Source organism: Mustela nigripes, chromosome X (assembly GCF_022355385.1).
Source record: "Mustela nigripes isolate SB6536 chromosome X, MUSNIG.SB6536, whole genome shotgun sequence".
NCBI lineage: Eukaryota > Metazoa > Chordata > Mammalia > Carnivora > Mustelidae > Mustela > Mustela nigripes.
This window is the reverse complement of record NC_081575.1, coordinates 38,825,289-38,832,735: the sequence shown is the minus strand read 5'-3', so window position 1 is coordinate 38,832,735 and position 7,447 is coordinate 38,825,289. Positions and strand designations below refer to the sequence as shown.

At 36.9% G+C, this 7,447-nt stretch overlaps 1 non-coding gene across 1 annotated transcript; it reads right to left on the bottom strand.

Annotated features, from left to right (window-relative positions):
- Positions 1 to 997: 997 nt before the first annotated feature.
- LOC132007891 (U6 spliceosomal RNA) lies at positions 998 to 1,104 on the bottom strand. Its single transcript, XR_009401447.1, has one exon. It is a non-coding gene; the product is annotated as a U6 spliceosomal RNA (small nuclear RNA).
- Between the last annotated feature and the right edge of the window lie 6,343 nt (positions 1,105 to 7,447).

Here is a 7,447-nt window from a genome sequence, read left to right as displayed (position 1 = left end):
GATGTAATTTTTATTAAAATAAAAGCACAACAAAGAACAGATAATGAAGCTATATGAAAGAAAACTTTTTATATACTATTGAACTGAATGGATGGTTATAACTTAAGATGTTAATTGTAATCCACACAGCAAACAAGAAGAAAATAACTCCAAATAAATAAAATTTAAAAAATGACAAGGGAATGAAAATTCTTTTTAATACAAAGAAGGAAGTTATGGAGAAATGTAGAAACAAAAAATATATAGGATATAAAAAACAAGGAGCAACATAGCAGTCACAAGCCCTACATTATCAGTACTTACAATATGTCTTACACTCTCATTCATTTTTGAAGGATAGTTCTATGATAATAGGATACTTTGTTGATAGTTTTTTTTTCTTTTAACACATTGAATATACTGTCCCAATAATTCTAGTCTCCTTGGTTTCTGATGAGAAATTCCCTAGTAATATTATGAAGGATCCCTTGTACATGATGAATTGCTTCTGCAATGTTGCTTTGAAGATTCTTTGTCTTTGACTTTTGACAGTTTGATTCTAATGTATCTTGGTGAGATTCTCTTTGAGCTATTTCTATTTGGAGTTCATTGAACTCTTCAGATGTGCAGATTAATGTATTTCATCAAATTTTGGTAACTTTTGGTTACCATTTCTTCAAATATTCTTTCTGCTCTTGTGTCTCTTCCTTTTCCCTCTGGGACTCCTGTTATTAAGGTTGTTGATTCACTTGACAGTGCTCCATAGTTCTCAGATGGTTCTATTCCATTTTCTTCATTCTTTTTTCTTTCTATTTCTTAGACTGGATAATCTCATTTGACCAGTCTTCAAGTGTGCCAAAAGCTTTTTTCTTCTGCAAGTTCAGATATACTCTTGAGCCCCACTAGTGAATTTTTCATTTCAGTTTTTGCACTTTTCAACTCCAGAATTTCTTATTGGTTCTTCTTTCATTTTTAAAGTATTTATTTACTTTTTTCTTGTTTCATTTAAATTCCAGTTAAAAATATGGAATTCCTTATGAATTTGCATGTCATCCTTGTACAGGGGCCATGCTTATCTTCTCTGTATTGTTCCAATTTTGGTATATGTGCTGCCAAAGTGAGCACACTTATTGGTTCTTTTTAACTAATTTCTCTCTTTGTATTAACATTCACTATTTGGTGAGACGTGTTCTCATATTCTCATGGTTTCCTTTACTTTTAAGAAAACTGATATTGCTGATTTAAAGTGATTGTCTAATTAAGTCCAAAGTCAAGTCTTCCTCAAGGAATTGCTTCTGTTAACTACTCCTTTGCCTATATATGAGCCATACTTTTTAGCTTTTTGCATGTCTTATAATTATTTCTTGAAAATTGGAAATTTAAAATAATAATAATGTGAGGACTTTGCATATCAAATGCCCCTCAAAGTTTTGTTAGTGTAACTATTTGTCATTGTTGCTTATTTGTTTGTTTAATGATATTTCTGTACTAATTCTGTCAAAGTTTGTATTTTATTTTTTTTATCATGTGTGGCCACTAAAGTCTCTGCTCGCTTAGATTAGCATCCATATAATTACTTTACAGAGATTTCCTTAAATGCCTGGAACCAATGATCTCCCAGCCATTGCCAAGTGACTGAGCTCACTGGAGCACAGCTTCAACTCTCAGCCAGGCCATTTACAATCCTCTTTTAGCCTTCTCTTCCTGCTGGTATAGAATTCTATGGGTTAGGGGCACCTGGGTGGCTCAGTGGGTTAAGCCTCTGCCTTTGCCTCAGGTCACAATCTCAGGGTGTTGGGCTTGAGCCCCACATCAGGCTCTCTGCTCAGCAGGGAGCCTGCTTCCCCCTCTCTCACTTCCTGCCTCTCCCCCTACTTGGCTCTCTCTCTCTGTGTCAAATAAATAAAATCTTAAAAATAAAAAAAAAGTGGTGAGAAGAGGCAGTGGTGAGGCTTTTGTCTTTTCAGGTCTCTCCTGAGCATGTACAGAGCCCTGGGCATGCTCCCATTAGTACCTGTTCTTTTCCAAAGATTTTCCGTTTAAGACTTGTAGTAAACGGGGCGCCTGGGTGGCTCAGTGGGTTAAGCCGCTGCCTTCGGCTCGGGTCATGATCTCAGAGTCCTGGGATAGAGTCCCGCATCGGGCTCTCTGCTCAGCAGAGAGCCTGCTTCCCTCTCTCTCTGCCTGCCTCTCCATCTACTTGTGATTTCTCTCTGTCAAATAAATAAATAAAATCTTAAAAAAAAAAAAAGACTTGTAGTAAACGTATCGTTTATCTCAACTGTTATCTACAGTCTGAGGCAGTTGCAATATTAAACAGCTAATACTGATGCTCCCAGGGAAAAGTTCATTGGCACTGGCACACCTCTATGTTAGGTCATATATGGACAAGTTTTGTGAATGCGTTCATCCTGGGAACCACCAAACAGGTCAGTAATGGCAGTCATTTGGAATGAGGCTTTGAAGGAGCTCCTACCCTTTTCTGCGCACTCCAGTAGCTGCCAAGTGGTTGGTTTTCACAATGATTTGAGGGCTATTAGTATTCTAGGCTACCACATAGCTGAGCATAGGGAGATGGGAATAGGGCAAGAGAAAACACTGCAAAGGTCAGTGTTTTTACCAAGATTCAACTGGTTTTTGTGGGGTGTGTTTTGTTTTGTTTTTTTGAGTAAACAGTTCCTGGATTGCTGCAAGTATTTGGTTAACTTCCAGAGTTCTAAAAAAGTTGATTCTGACAATTTTTGCCAGTCTTCTCCTTGGTATTATTGGTGAAGTATTTTCAGAGGTCCTTATTTTCCCACTATTGTCCTCAAGCATCCTTTAAAGACATTTAAATAATAAGAAAAATAGTTTATAAATTTACCCATATAGTTTCCATTTTTGGTCACTTCATTCTTTGGTGAAGATCTCTATTTCCACCTTGTTTAATCTTCCAAGCATTAGAAACTTCCTTCCTTTAAAGAGCAGTCTGCTGGTGCCAGATTCCTTCAGCTTTTATATATCCAAAAAAGTCTTTATTTCACCAGGGAGTTTGAAAGCTCTTTTCACTGGGTATAGAATTCTAGGTAGACTTTTTAAAAAATCCTATCAGAACTTTAAAGATGTTGCTCTAGTGTCTTCTCACTTGTGTAATTTCTAATGAGAAAGTTGCTATCATCTTTATCTTTGTTCCTCAGCACGTAATGTGATCACAGTGTGTTTGGGTGTAGTTTCTTTGTGTTTCTTGTGTTGTTTTTATTATGCATCTTAGACCCATGAGTTTATAGTTTTAATCAAATTTGGAAAAACTTTTGTCCCTTATTATTTAAAATATTTTTCTGGTCTCCCCCAACACCTCCTCCTGCCTGGACTTCACTCAAATATACTAGCACATTTGAATTGTCCCAGGTCACTAATGCCCTGTTACTTTTTTTATTACTTCTCTTTTTTCTTCATTTGATATTGAATTGACTTTATGGCTATGACTTCAAGTTGAAAAATCTTTTCTTCTACAATATCTTATTTGCTATTCATCCCATCTAGTTTATTTTTTCGTCTCCAAAATTATAGTTTTTATCCTTAGCAGTTCCATTGGTGTCATTTATATATCTTCCCTTTTGCTAATTAATGTTTTAATATATATTATAAAAAACTGTTTAATGGCCATCTCTACTAATTCTATCACCTGTGTCATTTCTGGATAGGTTCCTATTAATTTTCCTCTTCATTATGGGTCATATTTCTCTTTGTGTTTTTGCATGCCCACTAATTTTTTATTTGGTACCAGACATTGTGACCATATTTTGTTGAATGTTGGATTTTATAACCTTATAAATATTCTTTAGTTCTTTTTTTCCTGGAACGCAGTTAAATTATTAAAAAGCTGTTCCTTTCAGTTCTTATTTGTAAGATTCCCTAGGTAAGTCTGGAGCATTGTTCAGTTTAGGGCTAATTTTCCCCAATACTGAGGAAAGACCCTTCTGAGTATTCTAACCAATATCCCATAAATCTTGAGGTTTTTCCATTCTGGTTGATAAGAACATGTTCTACTTCTATGCCTGCATGTGTATCAAGCACTGTTACCTCTAATCCTGTCAGGCGATTCTTTCTCTGGCCTTAAATAATTTCCTCCCATGCCTAGTGTGATCAGTATTCTGCTGAATATTCAAGGAGGACCTCTACACATCTCTGGAGTTCTCTGTGAAGATCCTTCCTCTATGGGACTGTATCTCATGAATTCTAGCCATAATGGCCTCCTTGTGCTTAGAGGTCCATCTCTTCAATTCAAGGGGTTGGCCTAGATTTCCTACCCCTGCACCATGGTCTAAAATTGCTCTCAAGTTAGTAAGACAGGGCAGTTGTAGGGCCCACCAAATTTGCTTCTTACCTCTGAGTAAGACCTTATTAGGTAATGTTTGGTGTCTTGAATACCCTTGTTTCATATTTTGAAGGGTTTTTATTTTGTGTTTGTTCAGGTGGGAGAATAAATCTGGTCTATCTTGGCCAGATGTGGAAGTCTTATCTCTCAATGATTTGTAGCTAGCTCAGGGTATAAATTCATTACAATAAGACATCAAAATCGGTCTAGAAGATTTTGTTTATTCTGTGGTACATAGGGATTTCGATGTCCTTTGTAATATGACTATTTGTATTAGGATAGGCTGGGGTTGTTTTTGCCTCAGTTGTGATTTAGCAATTGGAGTTTCAGATAAGATTTTTTTCTCATTAATTCCGCCAAGATAAAGTTTTACTGTATCATAAGTGGGGAAAGTGGTTTAAGTTTCTGAAGTTTCTGAAGTTTTTTAAGTTTCTGAAGTTCTGAGCACCTTTGGTGTAATGATAATTTCTTAGCAGAGCTGGACAGGAAGGGAGCAGAGAAAATCTTCTTTTCCAATCTGATGCGGCAAACTCTCATTTTCCATGGAGAATCATGGGTCATAAACTCTACACTAGAAAGAAATATTTCTAATCATTTTATTCTATCCTCCAGCCAGACTTCTTATCAGGACTTTGATAGATAGGAAGTGTGATTAAAATAATTTCTCCAAGAGAGAGAAGTGGGTGAATAGAAAAATAGTTGAAAGGGTGGTAGGGCTTGGTCTATACCGTGTCTAAGACCCCTTGTAGTTTTTTTTTTCTTTTCTTAATTTATTTTTTATTTTCAGCATAACAGTTTTATTATTTTTGCACCACACCCCGTGCTCCATGCAATCCGTGCCCTTCATAATACCCACCACCTGGTACTCCAACCTCCCACCCCCCGCCCCTTCAAAACCCTCAGACTGTTTTTCAGAGTCCATAGTCTCTCATGGTTCACCTCCCCTTCCAATTTCCCCCAACTCCCTTCTCCTCTCTATCTCCCCCTATCCTCCATGCTATTTGTTATGCTCCACAAATAAGTGAAACCATATGATGATTGACTTTCTCTGCTTGACTTCTTTCACTCAGCATAATCTCTTCCAGTCCCATCCATGTTGCTACAAAAGTTGGGTATTCGTCCTTTCTGATGGAGGCATAATACTCCATAGTGTATATGGACCACATCTTCCTTATCCATTCGTCCGTTGAAGGGCATCTTGGTTCTTTCCACAGTTTGGCGACCGTGGCCATTGCTGCTATAAACATTGGGGTACAGATGGCCCTTCTTTTCACTACATCTGTATCTTTGGGGTAAATACCCAGTAGTGCAATGGCAGGGTAAGACCCCTTGTAGTTCTAAACCTAATTCTGGAATGTCAACTCTATACTAACCAAGAATTAACTATAGTTTTCTAAGGTGCTAAGGAAACAGATTAGAGCACCTGACAACTCCAATGTTGACCAAGCATCATTGTGACAACCCCACAAAGACAGTAGTCTTGCAAAAGAGGTTTTTTTTTTTTTGCAGTATTGACATCTTACATAGATTATATCTACTGTGTGATTAATGTGTTATATCTAACTATAATTCTAAGCACTAAACACCACTACCAATATTGCATGTCTTCCTAGAATGAGCAGAATCCTAACATGAAGAAGAAAAAAAAATTAGAAAGCAAGATCAAACAGATGGTTCCTAAACTGCTTCTGAGAAAGTTAAATAAAACAGTAACAAAGATATGAGCAAGAATATCGACCTTCATGTATTCAATTCCCTGAAAATGATGCAGAATGTGCAAAAATGTTGAAAAGCTTCTTGGAGTTGCCGAATGAACTGTAAGTTTTACATTTTTCTGTAGACATTTAAGATTCCACTTTCCATTTCAATATTTCTTTGCTCCTTTTGTTATTGAAATGCTAATTCAGATGATTGCCATATAGAAGACACTGTAATGGATATTCTGAGATTGAAAAATCAAGGAAGGCATTGCTTCTAGTTCAATTCTATAGACCAAAATGTTTAATATGAAGTTAAACCAGTAGTATCCTCTTAGGTTCTGGGGACTTTATTCTAAATAAGTTTCTTCCATTTATATAGCACACCACTGATGTTACTGACAGATTCCAATGTAACATGCAACAGTGGTTCCTAATTGCTTTAGCATTTATCATGCACAAGAGACAGGAGGAAAAGTTGTCTCATTTCGTACAGCTTGGTTACATTTCTTATCTCTGAAGTACACTTAAACAGCAAACTGGGACTTAAGGTAGCTGCCTGAAAACCAGCACCATTAACATGCATGTCTTGGAGGGAAAATGAATTGGTTTTTCTCAAACAGAATACAGTTCAACCTCGTTCTGTGCATTGATTTTGCATAATTTCTCTTTTGCACATTTTATAAATTAGGAGTCCTGATCTGGCTTACCCACACAAATGCTCATACTCACATTTTCCAGGTTCTGCCTTTGGGCAGTTTTGTTTTCAAAACATTAAAAAGAGCATTTAGGTGCATTTCCAAGATGCCTTTTGGGTTCAATTAGCACCTAGTAATATTTTTCAAAGCAGTCACTGGAGGTCCTTAACTAGTGTGTACTTAGGCATGTTTTACCTGATAAGTCTTCTGAATAGATTTTATGCTTTAAAGAAACAGTACCACTTCACATTCTATAGTGAGTATGTGATTACTACGTATGAAACCAGGGGACTGGAGCAGCTGAAGTTCTGTTCAGGCACTCTACAATATAGATCTTTCCAGCTAATGAGTTCTGCTGATTGTTGAAGCCAGCCACACTATGCCTACTGTTCTGGGAATTCAAGTCCCATTAAGATGTGAATCACCAAATGAGTACAAAGAGATCATGTGGTCTTGGTAAGCACAGATGTACCCATGTCTTTGTGGGTCTGTTTGGGATGAATAAAATACATCTGGGCTGTGTCCTGACAGATATAGATTGCCTCTCTCAAAGTGAGGACTAAGGATAAAGTTCATATATAATCTGTGACATTAAAATGTGTGATGAATAAATATATATCATATGTTTTTAGGTCTCTATTTGAGAGAGTGTGCACATGCACACACACACACACACACGTATGGCAGGGATGGGCAGAGGAAGAGAATCTTCAAAC